General features: G+C 33.0%; 1 protein-coding gene across 3 annotated transcripts in view; it reads right to left on the minus strand.

The window, feature by feature from the left end:
* Positions 1-17,499, minus strand: part of LOC118195921 (diuretic hormone receptor-like) — a 693,583-nt gene that overhangs the window by 590,339 nt on the left and 85,745 nt on the right. The window lies entirely within an intron of this gene.

Below are 17,499 nucleotides of genomic sequence, written 5' to 3' on the forward strand. Positions count from 1 at the left end.
AGTGGTGTAATGCCGGAGAATCTTAGCGACCATGGTATCGGTCCGCACGATCAATTCAAGCATTTCGGCAGGTATTCCTTCAGTGATTAGTCGTTTTAGGTCATCGATATTCGGAACTGAAGTTACGTTCTTCAGTGCTTAACATACCCCCAAAAGAGAAAGTTAAGTGGTGTAATGTAGGAGATTCTTAGCGGCCACAATCAATCCAACACTCAAGAAATGTTTTGGTACTTAACGGAAAATCTCATTGACCAATCGCGACAAGCCAAAAAAAATTACTAAATACAACAAAAAACGTTCTATTCTTATTTTCCTTTCAAATTTATTATATTATTATTTATTTATATTTCATTTTTCATTAAAAAGTTCCATTATTTTTTAAAGAGATATACTGTAAAAGCCATTATTTTCGCTAGGTGTTTCGCTAGGCGCCATTTCGTGGCAATTAAGGCCGGTAAGACTCCATAACTTTGTAAATATTCAACAGCATGCTCTTCTGTAGTAGGCAGGTCCCAAATTTTAATCATTTTTCTTTCGAAAATGCGTGATAGAAGGAAAAAAAGGAGTCTTTACTCAAGATTAAAGACTAGGACGTGTAATCAAGGTTACACCAAACCCAGCGTGTTTCAAGAAGACTTTTCCATTTTTGGCGAACAAGCGCATAGTTTGGCTTATTTTCTTTAATGGGCAAAAATGGTCGACGGGGTTTTCCGTGAGTATCAATGTTTTGGCCGGCTGCGTTAGAACTATAGAACTCCAGTGTGGTTGAGCACTGTCTTGAACGATAACTCTACGCTCAATCTGATGGCGTTCAGATTGAGGAAAACCATAGCACTCTAGCATTTCCAGATATCTAAAGCTTGTCACTGACAATTTAATGAAGAAAAATGGTCCGAAGGTTTCATCTGCAGGCAATGCGCACGAAAGATTCACTTTCGAGCTACTGTGCGCTTTTTTTCTTACTGCATGTGGAGATTCATTTCTCCAGACGCGAGAGTTATGATGGTTAATAACCAGAAACATAGAAAGTAAAATTGTTGTGTAAAACTGTTTTAAGCTATCTTTGCAAATAAATAAATAAATAAACATGTACGTACCTCATTCCGTTTTATTTTTTTTAACAGGAAATGCGCTTTATAAGTTTTCACTACCCTGTATTATTTCAAACAATAGCACTAGATTAGCATATGATTCAGGAATAAAAAGTATATTAATTTATTTTTTAAACTTTTGAGTTATAAAAAAATAAGTACTAATAACAATACAGCCTGCATTCAAATCAAACGTATAGTTTCGATTAACTGTGTTCTTAGAAAATTTATTGCTGTCATCTTACTTAGGAAATATAATTTAAATAAACTTACCTTATGATAGTTTAAATTTGCCTTGCCCAAGCAGCTAATGTAAACATCTCTTATTTATAAACTAAAGCTCATAGTCTGCCCAATGGGAAACACATTTAAAGATTTAGTAATCATTAAACATCACTCGGTCAAAGCGTTCAATCAAGTTAAGTTTCTTCTTGTTAAGTTACATTCAAGTTATGTTTTGTTTGATCAAGTACTCGCATTCAATGTCCTTTACATTTTTACTTTTTAGGAGAAAACAGCGAAGAAAGAGTCTAAATATTGACGAGACAGGAAGCATAAGATGAAAACTGGTTACAAAATTGAAACATTTAACACATAAAACACCTTATTACGTAAGACGAAAAATCGATGAAACGGAGGAACTGTGAACAACAATTGTTTTAACACGAGGAACGCGTTTGAATAGTTCTGAATTGTAACAGTTTTTAACGAGAATAATTGTTAATAAGGTATAATTTTTAATAAATCTACGAAAATGAGAATAAAGGTTGTTTAAAAAATGGAAAAAATAAAATCGAATATTTGGGAATCGTAATTATTTTCTGAACGAGAGTATTTCATATACTGCGTGCGTCTGATATGTATAAAGTGTAGCTAAACTATAAAAAAATTAAAAGCAAAAACCAAATCATTATCTTACCAGATGATATAAACGTTGAATTTATAGCATAATGAAATTATTCATTTGAAGGCATATTTTAATCTTTCGCTGTCTAGAGGGTGTTTCATAGATCATGGGACAAACTTGGAGGGGTGGTGGAGCGTACTAAAACATGCAATTTTTTATAAGAATGTAAGGTCTAAAGCGACGAATTGAGGAACGCAAAAAATGGCACGAGAAGAAAATGTGTTTATGTAGAAAATCAAAGTGCTTCTTTGTAGCAATACAGCATTCACAAATAAATGTTCAAAATTGTGACCAACAGCAGTAATACATGCTGGTAACGTCGCAGAAGGGATTGACGATCATTTTTGAAAATGACAGGCATTTCGCGCACGTTTGCAGCCGCAATGGATAGTCGTGCAACGAGGTCTTCCAGTGAGTCAACGGGAATCTCGTAAATGATGCTCTTCAGATGGCCCCATAAAAAATCCAAACTGGATAAATCTGGCGAACGGAGTGGCCATCGAACGGGTTCACTATGGCCAATCCATCGGCCCGGAAATGTCCCATTCAAGTAATTGCGGACCCGCACGTGGTTATGGGCTGGTGCACCATCATGATCATTCTGTAACCAATGCGATCACGAACGACAGTCGGAACATCCTGTAGCAATTCCGGTATTATCTCTTGCAGAAAAATATGATAACATAAGCCATTTGTACGAGCAGGTAAGAGGTATGGGCCTATGAGGTAGTCGTTAACAATACCCGCTCACACATTCACGGAGAAGCGGGTTTGGAATGCATGTGGACGTGTGCCGTGTGGATTATGAGTTGCCCACACGTGTATGTTGTGGCTATTGAAGATGCTGTCCTGTGAGAAAGTTGCCTCGTCCGTGAATAGCACATCCGATGGGAAATCCGCCTGCGCCGCACACTGCTGCGATAACCAATGACAGAAGGGAACTAGAAGAGGGTAATATGTCTCTTGCAAGGCTTGGAATCTCTGCAAATGGTATGGATGCCAACCATTTTCATGAAATACTCTCCAAACGGTGGAATGACTTAGCTGCAGATGACGTGCAATAGTTCTTTTACTTGTCTGAGGTGATTCATGCACAATGTTCAAGATGGATTCTTCAATGCGAGGTTGTCGTGCACTTCTTTTTCCACTCCTAGTGTCAGAGGTGGCTTCAAATGACCCGTTTTCACACAGAATTCAACACCGATGCAACCTCTCGAACATTTTCAACACCGATGCAACCTCTCGAACATTGTGTGCTTCGGCATACGCCTTTTCGGAAACCGTTCCTGGTACAACCGTATCGCTGTTCTACCGTTCCCATTAGCAGCACTATACATGAGATGCATGTCAGATTTTTCCCTGTGCATAAACTTACCCATCACGCTCGACATCAGAGTTGCAAATGATCCCCTGATGCATCAGATCGTGGTTTGTCCGGCTCACTACCGCCCTCTACCGCTGCATTGCCAGCCCAATCACAACTGTAGTTCCTATTGCTGTTAGTGTTCCCTTTTTTGAACATTTATTGTGAATACTGTATTACTGCAAAGAAGCACTTTGCGTTGATTTTGTATATAAACACATTTTTCTCTCGTGTCGTTTTTTCCGTTCCTGCCTTAACCCGTCACTTTAGACAATACATTCTTATACAAAAAATGCATGTTTTAGTACGCTTCACCACCCCTCCAAGTTTGTCCCTTGATCTATGAAACATCCTGTATAATCAGAATAATATAATATATACGACACGCCGAAAATAATACAACATTTTTAACATGTTAAAAATGAATAATACAGCAATTAATGGATTAGTTGAGATGAGATATCCAGTAGTTCATTTATAAAGAAATGTTGTGTGAAATATTTGGATGACTCGAGTCAGTGTATTTTTACTTCTCATATCCTGATTCTGAACAGCAAACTATTCATATTACTGAACTGGTAAGATTCTCTGAAGTTAATATTTTACCGTTTCAGTTAGATTTATTAGGATTATTCACTTTAAATTATATATAATTTAAAAAGTTAATGCAAACTTTTTCTTTTACTCATTGCGTGATCCGCCCTTAGGCACTACACGGAAAGGAAAGCACTCCTCGTGGAGAGCTTTCAAGGGAAACTGTCTCTTATCCACGTTACACATGGTGAAAACCACGACAACTCCCATGCAGCCGGCCCGTTCGCCGGGACTTGAATTCCGAACCGAACTGCCAGTGTTCAGCAGCTTTTTACCGCTCGGCCGCTGGTGGGCCTTGCATACTGCTTTCCTTGATCATTTTTTCCTCTCCTTCTTTCCAAAACTCTAAATATATGTATATATTTAATTAAAATTAGATTTTCGTTTTCAAGTCTTTTACAAATGAAACAGGAAGTAGTACAGAAAATGTTGATAAATAGCAGAACTTTAGAAAATATTTTTTATATTCACAAACTAAGACTAAATATTTCAATAAAAAGCAAATCGCATTCCTCCTGATACTATGAAATTCCTCCAAGAGGGAAATCCACCAATGGTTAAGAACCTCTGTTACAGAGGAAATTAGGTTCTTCGAAAGAAACTAATTAATAAAATGCATACATTCATTCTGAAAGTGAAAAAACTTTTTGAAATATTTGGTATATTTACTGAATTGTTAATTTCTGTGCATTAGAGTGTTTACCGACAATTATCTTAGTTTGAAAATGGAAGTCTACACGTATAATTTCATACCTATCATATTATCTAAGAGATTTTTAAAGAGAAGTAATATAACAAATATTTTAAGAAATAACGTCACATATACCTTCCTAATTATCGTTTAAAAATAAATTTGGCCAAGTTCGAGAAGATAGATAATTATGATAAAAATATGTAAGTCAAAATATTAACTTTGATTCACAATAGCCCCTTATTCCTCTTTTTATGTTTATTCCTCTCAGTATCCCCTTCATTTTAGTTTAGATATTTCCCCTTTCCATCCTTTACATAACTTTGAAGAAACAGATAATTTTAAAAGAGAAACTGACATTGCAGACCTAAACTCAAATACTTTTACTGAGTTTTCATCTTAAAGTATTTCACATTTCGCTTCATTTCTGACCCCTTGCTGCTGCCTGCTTTCTTAGAAATGTGATAAATTCTATATTAGGTGCGCTTATTGCGCTACGTTATTTTACTTCGATTTACAAAGATCTGTTTTAACCTAAAATAAAAAAGAAATATTGAAATCCGGTCACATCTGGAAGTTTTTTCTGTTGTGCACCACGATTTGAACATTTTTCAAATCCTCAAAACACACATTGTATATAATAAATATATTGATATGAATAAAGGTAAGCTATTTTCTACCAGGTTGTATTGATTAGTTTCCTTTTCACTCTGTGTTTTACTGCTCTTGTAACCTGTCAGAATTTGATGATGAATTTGATATTGCATTATACTAGTCCTAACTGACCTGAAGCCCGCTGAAAATCGATCTGAACCCCATTGAAATCGAGAAAAAATATTTATTTAAAAACATTATAATTATTTTTACAAATAAATCAACTTTTTAATTTTAAGATACGCGTTTTCTAGACACAGCTTCTCGGGATAGAGATTTACTTTTTAAATCCGAAATATTTTGAATATTAATTTAAACATTATCCACAATCGATAACATTGGGAAGGTTAAAAGACTTATTATAAGATTTCAATTTATAAAAGCAATAATTTTATTAAAATATGTAATTATATCGAAGACTTAAGATCTAGATAATTACAAACTGAATGATATTTTTTTAAAGAATGCACTGGGAAGAAGTTAAGTTTTGCTATTACTTTTATTTCTTCGCACAAATTTGGAAGAAAATAAACTTCCGTAGTTTGCAACTAAATATCTTTATGATATTCGTTAGATTTAAAATACAATTATTCAGCCGAATTTTAACCTATCAAAATCTACTCAACGATGACCATCCACTACAATTAACAACTGAAATATAAAACCCAATTGAAATACATTGGAATAAAGTATCTAGTTATGGAATTTAAATTTTCGTAACTGTCTGTGATTTTGAAGACTAACTGGAGCATTATGTGGAAAATGTCATTTCCATTTCCAAGGAATATTAGTCATGCAAATGATGTTTATTTTCAAAGCAACTAAATAATTCCGTTATTTAGTAATAAATATATGTTAAATTGCATATTTAGGTTGAATACAAAAATGACATTTAAGAAAGCACATTAATTGAACTAAAGCTGAGTTAAATGAATGAAAAGGATATCTAACTTACACAAGACGCATTACGGTAAAAGAAATACGTCTTTATACGGAAGAGTGGGTCTTTGATAAATAGCCTTAGAATTCTCTCACGCAGGGATCAGTCACCCCGAAGCCAGGAATTCTCCATGCAGTTGCGGAAAGTGCCCAGGCATCACTAAAAGGGGATGATACGCGTACTAGAGATGGCTTTGCTTGAGACGCCACCCTTTCCCAATCTTGATATTGCATTTCTTTTTCACTGTGGCACGAGCTGCTCTAAAAAATCTTTGGAATGTCTCTAAGCTAACTTTTTTTCTTTAGGTACATTTGCATTTACAAAGGGAAATATTTCTAGAAGTAATCTAGATTCGTATTATACGAAAAAGAAACTTAATTTTCAGTTGCTATCCAAATACTCGTCTATATTCATCAGAAACATTCGACGCAAATTATGTCACAGAAATAAGTTTTGAAATAAAATACCGAATCTTGTTGCTTCGCAAGAAAAGCAACAAAGATTTGCTACAAATAACTGAAGAAAAGGTCTCAAATTTATTTTTACATTCATGTGGTGAAACATTTTTCAATGAATGTTATTTAAGATACGAAATAGATACATTTTTTCTATGATTTCCGTTATTAAATTTTATAAGTTATTTTTGCTTCTTTCCTTTAGTAGCTGTATTTATGCAAATTTCATCATTATTACCAAGATGATATACAAGATATAAAGAGTAATTAAATAATTCTATAGATTTTGAGTTGTCAAATAGAGCTTGAAATAATTATGAAAACTATATACATCCCTTGAGAGTAAGTATTATCATAGCCATCATTAAAAGTAAGTATTATTTTTATTCAGTGATTTGATGCTGATCTGGGAGTATTATTATCCCTTGTAATGTTTAAAAATGTTCTGTTACTTTTTATTTAGGATAATGTTTTAAAAATATGCATTTACCAATTTTAGATTTATGACATCCTAAATAGTTGTGTAAAATCCTCAATTAATTTTCTATTTTTTAATTTCCTTTGACCTCTGGGTTCCTTTGACCTTATCTTTTGTACAGAGAAAAATGAAAAAGCTGAAAAACTCCAATTAAAAACTAACAGTTTCTTAAATTGTGGAACTTATTAAGCGAATAAAGAATCACAACAGAGCGAAATCTCATATTTACTTAAAAACTGACCAGAATGCTAAGGAAATATTTTTCTTTTGCCTTTAATTTCAGAGAAATAACATCTAGAAACACATAACTGATTTCGAGTACTTTACGTTTGAAACAAAGAAGCTGTCTGCGCCTTGAAACGTACTTACATTAACTTTATAACACTCAAAACCTGTTAATGAATGGTCCAGGAATGATCAAATTACGTTTTCAATTAAGCAGAAACATAAAGAACCCGGCATTATATATGTATACTACTATATTTATATAAGAATAAGACAGAATATATATCTGTATGAAAATAGCAAGCTCTCAAATACGAAGAAGTCGTAAATCAAATACTAACTTGAAGATAAACTTAGCAATGAATCCTTACACAGAAGTAAATTAATACAAAAAAAAAAAAAATAAATAAAATAAAAATCTGAAATGTTTCAGATTTTAAATTACGTCTAAAGGGGCGTTTTTTTAACGTTTTGTGTGTTACCTTTATTTATTAAATATCATGTGTTTTGTATTTAAACCATAAAATTTAGTTTAACACCAATGTCGCAAAATAATTTTCAAATGAGCATATCTTGAGAATTTCCGATACACAGTTCCGCGCGCTGGAGATAAAGAGGTTTTATTTTCCCCGTAGAGTGTTGCCATTGCTCGCTTTTAAATTGTTGAAATTGTTAATCAAAAATTCGTTTAAGTTTTATAAAATATGAAAACAATCATAAAACAAATTACAAATTTCAAATTTGGGCTTTCAGATGCCCATATTCGCAGTACGATTACGTCATTCAAAATTCGATACCTCTAGATACCGTTGTTTTATCACGATGTAAGAAACATGCATACATTTATGCAGATTTTTGATTATTTAATTTCTTCAAATATAATACAGGGCGATAGTATTTGATGACAAGGATTTGAAAAGTGACACAGCATTTTAGAGTTTTCAACGCAAAATCACAAAACGAAAACAATAGTCCTTCAGTGACAAAGCTTCATTGGACTAACAATAAAATAAATAACTATATAGAGTGATTAGGATTTTTTTAGAGGCAAAAAAGATGAAAAATAGTAAACGCCTTCGCCGGGAATCGAACCACAGACCTCTGGAATACCGGCCCAGCGTGCAGAACCACTACACCACGAAGGCACGCTAGGAAAGCAGGAGGATTCCTTATACCTAAACAACCTTTGATACGTCTTTGGTGTTTTTCAAGGATCAGCTGAGTGAATTCAGATACACAGCCATATGTTTCTGAATTGTATCTTGACAAACTCGAAAGGAAATATATATTTTAATTCGCATCTCTTTCAAGACTAATTTTTAGGTTTAAGGTTAATGTCATTTGATTTGGACTATCTTCATTTTTCGTCGCTAGCCAATTTTGAGAGATTTATATACTTGTTTATTCCATTTTCTCACTCTTTAATTTATACGCATTTTTAAATTCTAATATCAAATGGACCAAATATAGAAAATATGCACAAAGTAAAGTTATATGCTATGTTCTCCCTCCTTAACGAGATTTTTCTTGGTGTAACTGAAAGGACGTCCAACTAGCAAGCTGACAGGTCTAGAGTTCGAATTCGAATGAAGGCATTGAACATTTCCCAGATCTCCTTCTCTGAAATAAAATGTTTAAAACTCTCTCTAAAGTAACTAAGTATTTAAGATAGAAAGCACTTTTGGTTACTTGTACATGCATTACTGCAATGCTAATAACCTAATGAGCTGAAATGAAACTCTTTAAATCTTTCAAAAACCATTATAAAACGTAGTTTGTATTTTGAAATTTCATCCTGTGTTATACAGTATATTTCAGTATGCTTTTTTACCTTGCAGTGACAAATCAGTTATAGATTAATAATTGCAACGGTTTGTTGCGTACCGTAGAATTTCACTTTCTTTTTGTATGGACTTGTTGACTTTAGAACAATAAGATCAGCTTATTACCATGAGTTTTGCACTGATCAAGGACGGATTCGGATTTTACAAAGCCAGCAAGCTTGAATTTTGACTGGACTTAGCGAAACTGTTTTCTAATTTTTTTTTCCTCGCACAGTTTTCTAAGACTACATTTATAAGCAGTTATCGTACTTTCTTGTACATGCTGTTGCGGTGCAAATTGTTGAAACATAATCACATTTGAACTGTCAGAGGTTCAAATTTCATAGACAGTATATTGTATTTTTGATACTTATTATTTTGATAAACCTAATAGTCTTTACAGTGAGTGCAGCCTGAACTGTAATGTGCCCTATGACCATTCTAACAAGTCCGATATAAAATAAAATAAAATGCCAATATAACATGGATTTCGCTACTATTTCATATAATACTTAAAAACCTTACTTACCCACAATATGAAAAAATATTCTGTTATTTAGCTTCTATTAGAAAAGACTATGTAGACCGAAAATTTACTCGGCGAGAGTTAATCAAATATCAATTTGCCACTCAAACTACGACTTCATTTTCAGGATAAAACGTTATGTTAATATAGTGAATATATTGATTTAAAAGAGAATTAATATCAGGAAAAAATATCTTACATGAGCTCCAGACAGGAAATAAAAACTGTTGAACACTTCAGTAGAGAAAATGGATTCAAATTTTAATCTTCTATTCTCGAAAAATACCAGGAAATTAAATTTTTTTGAATAGTAAAATATTGCTTTCTTTTTCACTAATAAGTCAGTAATCACTCAGCAATTCTCAATATAATTATGATTGAAAATTTAATTTTATTCCCTTTCCGTCATTGAATAATACGTCATAATATATATATATATATATATAATATTATTGTGAATTGCATAATTTACACCTCTTTGAAAAGAATAGCAAAGTTTACAAGCTTTATAAACGATTTTTAATTCTGCTTAGGTTTTGATTTATTTAAGTATGGCAAAGCACACTATGGTTATCTGTCTAAGGGAAGGGATGCCTTCGTGGAGGACTTTCTAAGGGAGACTGGCTCGTATACACGTTACACACGGGGAAAACCACGAAAACGCCCATGCAGCCAGCCCTTTCGCGGGATTCGAACTTCGAACCGAACTACCAGAGTTCAGCAACTTTACCGCTAGGCCGCTGGTGGACCCAATTCTGCTTATGAATTACGTTCTTATACAGATGTCGGCGTGTTTAAAATAACGAAAAGTGCTCCCTCTTAATTTATAAAAAAGATTTTCTTAGAGTTTGAAGAAATTTATTTCGTAGAAATTGATTTTAAGAGAAAATGAACGGTAGGTTATTAAAAGAAGCTGTGGAAGAAATTCGAAATAAAATCAAAAATTTTTTATACTTCATGAACCTATATTATGTAAATTTAAAGGGATACGTTTCTAACTTTGAAAAAATAGCATTCATTAAAATGCTTATAAGGTTAAGTTACTTTATTTGAATATGGAAAAGCACGAAGGCTATCTATCTGAGCGAAGAGACACCTTCGTAAAGGATTCGTATTTACACTGCACATGGTACAAACCAGGAAAAATCAACTATGCAGCTAGCCCGTTTGCTCGGGTTTGAACCGGGTCGAACTACCAGTATTTAGTGGTGCCACTTGACCACTGCTATATTACTTGCGTATCAGGGAAACGATTCTTAAAATGCTTATAGATTCATTCTTTAACTGTTAATAATCTATTTAATGCAACAGATATATAAAGACATATTTTTGTGCTCTGATATTAACATTTTTGGTTTACGTACAGAGTATAACTTTTGGATTATGAACATATCCAATACAAAGAACTTATGAAGTGTTTCATTTTGATAATAAAATCTTGGATCTACAATGGAAATGTCTGGATATCAAATTTAAAACTTTAAACATATTTGAGTTTCATAACACCAACAATATAGCAATTCAGTTATATAAAGGCAATTTAATTGTTCAATAGTATATCATCAATAGAAAGTTAACACTAATCATAGAGACTGTAATAATAATAAAACACTCATTGTGCAGTAAAACCTGATTCTAGCCATAACACCCATGAGAGTTGCAATATCACACTCATAATTATCTTCATTGTTGTTCAAGTCTTAGCATCTGTAACCAGAGAGTAATTTTCTTAATATTGGATCTTGTGTGTTTTATCTTTGTATTCTGTGAATTACAGCGTTCGTAAAATATAGGATCTTGATGTTATTGGTATTATGACAGTGCTAGGGGGAAATGTATGTTTTCCGAAGAAATGGATCATTTCCGAAACAGTTGGACAATTCTTCCTATTGGAAAGTTTGAGGTAACGTTACGATTAACAATTGAAACCTTCTGCCGAGTAGCAAAAAACTGGCTCTGAAAAAAATATAAGAAAATGTGCAAGCGCACAAGCAGTGAAGGTGATCTAGATGATTACATTTCTATATTTAAGAAAACAGAAAGGCTAGAAGTTATTGAAAAGATTGAAGATGAGGGGTAAAAATGAGGTTAAGCACTATCTGCCTTATTCTCCTGTAATTCAAGAAAATAGCCGAACCTCAAAAATCACACTAGTCTTTGATACTTCAGGAAAGGAGGCAAATCAGCCAGCCTTAAATTTGATTAACTTAAGTTTTTATTAAAATACCAAACCTAATTGAATTATTCCGCGATATAATGGAACGATTTAGTTTGTATTCCATAGGATTAAATTCCGAGATTGAAAAGGACTTTCTAAAGTTAAGTATTAATCCACAGCACAGAAAATTTCTTATTTACCCTCCCTTTCTGAAATTGAAAAAACAATTCGTAGAATTCCAGATAGAATCTTACAGGTAATTAAATGCATAAATGATAGCTCTGGTGAACTGTAACACCTATCAGGACTCAAAAGACCATAATCATTAAAGACTGTCAAGACTACCCCAATTTTGTAATAATTGTAAATCATTATTTTAATGACTTAATAAAACAGCTCTGAATTCTGTTCAAAATTTCAGTGTAATGACAAAACACCAGATTCTGTCTTCTGGAACTGCAGCTCAAAACATCATTGTAAATATTTATCAAATTTTGTTTTCATAATTTTTAAAATCTCAGTATCTATAAGTTCCAGTTCCACATAATGTACGCTGTTTTGCATCTGTAAGCTATTATTGTAATTCTACTTACACAAAAATAAATGTGCCATTGGTGTCCGACCCGGTCTTCGGGCTGTAGTTGGCTAAATAACAGTTTTCCAATGACTGGAAAAGTAGCTTTAGAACATCAGTAGCGAGTGAGTAGTTGGAGGTAAAACAATTCATAGGAAAATTTTAATATCTTTCTTCTATCGTGTTGAATTAAAATGCGTCATTCAGTGTACACATTCAATACATTCACTTCTGAAACAGGAGATGAGTATATTATTGCAACAATTTATATGAAATAAATGCCCTTCATTTAAGAACTGCACACAATTTAATACCTTTCTTTAAAATTCTATAACTGAATTCTGTGAATTATGATACCCGAAAATTTCCTCTAAGCAATCGAAATAAATCAAACAATCCAGTCTAAGAAACTTGCCAATCTTTCAGACCTATCAACATGAAGCTTAATAGGAAACGTTCCTGCGAAATACGTTCCGGTCAGAAGTACAAAGGAAGACATCTATATTTATATTACAGAAGTAGAACCTGTATCTGTTAGGTCTACTTCTTCCTCTGTTAAGCAAGACAATTCTGGCAGTGCAACGTTTACTCCCATAATAGTAAAATATCGTGACTGCGTACGCGAAATAGATGGTTTAAAGAGAATGTCATCCAAACGCTGCCTGTTCTCCCATTCTAGCTTCTGGAAAAAAATTCTTATTGCGGTGCGTGCAATTAGATCTGATAATGCCAAAATTTTACAGTGAAAATGATTATGATATTTTCAATAAAAAACCTGCTACGGCTCATTGTAATATTCTGACTAGCACATAAAGAATTCTCAATCCTATAAAATCTTAAATTTCGTGTTCTAAGTAATATATACATCTTTCTTTGATGAGCACCCATATTACAGTAATATGTGTCTTGTATAAATTAATGTTACCAGCCGTCTGGTGGTAATTCTGGCGTTCTGTTTTCAGCAGGATTTGATTTCTGCTCTTAGAGTTAAGGCTAGTAATCTCAAGGATCATGCTTAATATTCTTATTAATGAAAGCTGTGCAATATTTATGTAAAAACGAGTATATATGTGATAAGGAAAATCACATCACACAAGATATTCATAGATCATTGGTTAATTAATATTCTAACTTAAAAATTATTGCACTAATTTAGAGTCACTGCCTTCACACTGTTTCACAAATGAAAGGCCTCTGCCTGCACAGTAAAATGTAATGGAGTCACTATCTATCTACACTCCACAGTCAAGTAACAGATAACTTAAGAATTAAATTCATCTCTTAAAGGAACAGAAAACATACGAGGAAAGGACCTATCATATCTAACAGCATATGAGGTAAAAACGGAAGTGAAATCTATTAAATTTTAAATTATTTTTACTTGCATTGAACTAACGCGAGTGACTTCTCGACGTTACGCTGTGTATAAGTCAATATCACTTATCTCAAGGTTTATTACTTCATTATGAAATAAATTCAAAATCATCATTGTGACAATCTCTAAAACACGCGAAGTGTGTTTTAGAGATTGTCACAATGATCTTGACCCATCTGGGAACGTGATGCTCTCTCCGTCCATTTGTTTAATCAATTCATTGTTTGATCAATTGATCTTGCATCACAGATTTAAGTAAAACAGAGATTTTCATGAATGCATTGAAACACTACAGAGAAAACGAGAAAAATAAAACCATCTATTTTCAAGAAAAATTTTTTTCATCTTCAGAAAGGCTTTTCATTACATTTAATGGAATTCTAAATCGTAACACAGAAAAGCGACACATGCAAAAACGTTATTATGAATTACCGTATTTGAGGCGCATAAGACGCACCCCTTTTTTATACACATTTTTGAAAGATAAAACGTTATTACTAATCATTATAATAAATTTACAGTATTTTAAATATAAAGTAATACAAGTACAAAGTAATATACAATTACCCAATCCATGAGTTGCTTTTTTTAGATCCTCTTCTTGGTTCCACCAACTTCTTATCATTTTCTCAGTAGAAGGGTGGCCCGAAATGCCTCTTTACAGCCGTGTTTCCGTGTTCTTTAGCATGCGCAATCGCAATTGTAAAGTATGTTATACCAATGCCGACATTGCTTTTGAGCCATAATTTGCCAGCAAAGTTAAGAAAATTGAACAGTAGAAATTTCACATACTTAAAAGTCGTTCACAAAAATTGGTTTTACGAGTTTAAACGAACTCAGGTGTGATAGTCGATGACAGCGCATGCGTATTCACTGAACTCTACGTAACTGTAATGTTCCCACACTCCGCAAGGAAACAAGAAAAAAATCGCATAATTGCAAATACAGGAAATTTAGAGAAATGAATATAATCAAAAACTGAGTATCAACGCATAAATCTCAGTATCGACGTATAAGACGCACCCCGTTTTTCAGACCTATTTTCAAAGAAAAACAGGGCATCTTATACGTCGGAAAATACGGTATGTTACTTGTTTATTATATATTATATATATATATTATAAAAGTGCCAGGCATAAAATATAATTAATTTGTGGCTGATCCCTTGAAGCAAAATGCAATTGGTGGAAATCGTTGGATTAGCCAACAAGTCCAAAATTAGAAATACGCGAGTAAACAAATAGTGACAACTACTTAGATCGGGAAAGAGTCCATGATAATGATCATTTTATTTCCCTTATGGCTATCCTACAAGTAAGTAAATAAGTAACCGACTTAATGAAATCGGGACGGGCAGCATGTTACATCCTTGTGAAGATCACATTGCTTTGTTTCCAAGGAAATTACGTGCTCCGCAGAAACCACTCAATTGTAGCAATCTCTAAAATGTCTAAGGCAATACCGCATTCAATTTAGAAGGAAATTAAATTTTTTAATCCTTCTTTTTAAATAAAATAAAATTAATTCCATTATTTAGCTTCTCCTTTCTTCAACACTAGATAATTTTCTGGTAAGAAAAGTAAAAGATTTGCTGAGTTAAGAGATAACGACATTCATTATAGTGCTTTCAATGCTAAAATTCATAGAAACAAAAAACTAAGTTCTGTAGGTATGTTTGAACCTGTAAACTAATTTAAGAAAATTCTCGAGACCAAGAGGTGTAATTCTTATTATATATATTTACTTAATTAACACATTTATTGTTATTGTATAATATGAAATGTTTCACTTTATGCACATTTAAGAAGGAATATTGTTCAAAAGCTTTTATCACTTAATATAAAAATTAACACTCATAAATCTGCTAAACGGTTACCTATTAAATGGCGATTATTATGCAACAATTATTTTTTGATAACAATTAAGCTTACTTTAACATTGTTCTATTTTCTCTCTCGTTCATATCACATATATTCTTTTAGATAAGAAAGATATGCAAAATACGACCACGGAAAGAAGCGTTTAAAAATCATGTACGTTAATCATAAATCATGGCTAACGGAGTGACAGTCTATATGCTGCTCGGGAGAACTTAAAGCCATTTTGTATTTGTCGAATGGCACAATATTTTTGTTTACATTTCGAGGAACGTAACTGAATATAAGAGATAGACTGATATGAGAAATGAAATGTAGTTTTTGAGAGCAACTTGGTCTTGGTAATTGTTGGTAACTGTAATACTAAAACAATGTAGAGTCAAATTAATTTTATTTCAGAGCAAGATACATTTATTTCGTAAATTTTATTTCGCATTTAATATATCGAACCTTTTTGTTTTGCACATTTTAGCTTTACTTCCAACTTATTAACTGTTACCTTCGAAATGTTAATAAACTTTTTTTGTGTTGCACGCTTTACGTCCAATTCCTAACAACTATGGATGTTATATTAGTCGACTCTTTTTGTGTTGCACATTAACAGCCATTGGTGATAAGTTAATCGAGATTTGACTTGCATATTATAGCTTTATTTCTAACTCACCAGAAGCGGACAAATAAAGTGTTGCTGAGTTTTAATCTTCCTGTGCGTGCAAGTCGATTTTATCATAGCGATAGCTTTCTTCAACAACGAAGAATCTTGCCAGTTCTTAAAAAACATGTTTAGTGAAATATCTTTATAAAGACGTACTTCAAATAATAAATACGTAGCAAAGTTCTTAAATTATTGAAGCTACTTAAAAATTTAATCTTAGAATGATTTTCATTACATAGATTCCTTAATTTACATTTCTGTATCCGCCGGTACACCACTAAAATTCTGTTGGTGCCTTTCAGCAATGAATTATGTCTTCGGCATCAGAAGATTGATGAAACAAACTTTTGTGATTTCTGACCGGTATTGTTTGACTATTACATTTAAAACTGCATCAAAGATCTTATTATTTTCCACAACATATTCCTACATCTACATGAACATTATTCAAGATGAAGGAAAGCAACTTCTGTCCAACCGATAGCCAACTTTTATTTTGAAACTTTGTCGAGTATTACATTTCCATTCCACATCTTCTACCATATATAGTTTCACTGCGTGAGAACGGGGACACTCGCAGTTTTATATCCAAATAAGTATATGTCTAAAATTAATGGATTGCTTCTGCGTATTTTTAGAAAAATGAATTAAATGCATAATGCAAAACGTAAGTAAATATGTGGAGCACCAGAAGTTAACCATTGCTCGTCCAAATGTAATCCCAAACTGTGCAACTTCACTTCAGTTTTGATGGAAAACATTCTAGAAGATGGATTCTCAGTGTATTCCACCATTTTCCTCTACCACCAAACCACTCAAGAAGAGTTTCGAATCGTTACTGTTCAAATGCCGTTTGGTGTTCCATGTATTTTAAAACATATTTCCTTTCTTCGGGATTTTAACTCCAGTTTCACGATAGGCCACTAAATCGATCAGGATGGCGATGTGAAATGCAGTAAATACTAGCACAAAACTAACCAGCAATGTCCCAAGATTTTCCCAGGAAAACGGTTACCAAAAATGGCGCGATATAGATATGCACTTCCTATAATTGTATTTCCTGCAAGTTTGTGTTGAAATAAAAACCGCCATCCCACTCTCACTTAATGCAAA

Source organism: Stegodyphus dumicola, chromosome 1, assembly GCF_044657685.1.
Source record: "Stegodyphus dumicola isolate Sdum_Otavi_A_Nest chromosome 1, ASM4465768v1".
In the NCBI taxonomy this organism is placed as follows: domain Eukaryota; kingdom Metazoa; phylum Arthropoda; class Arachnida; order Araneae; family Eresidae; genus Stegodyphus; species Stegodyphus dumicola.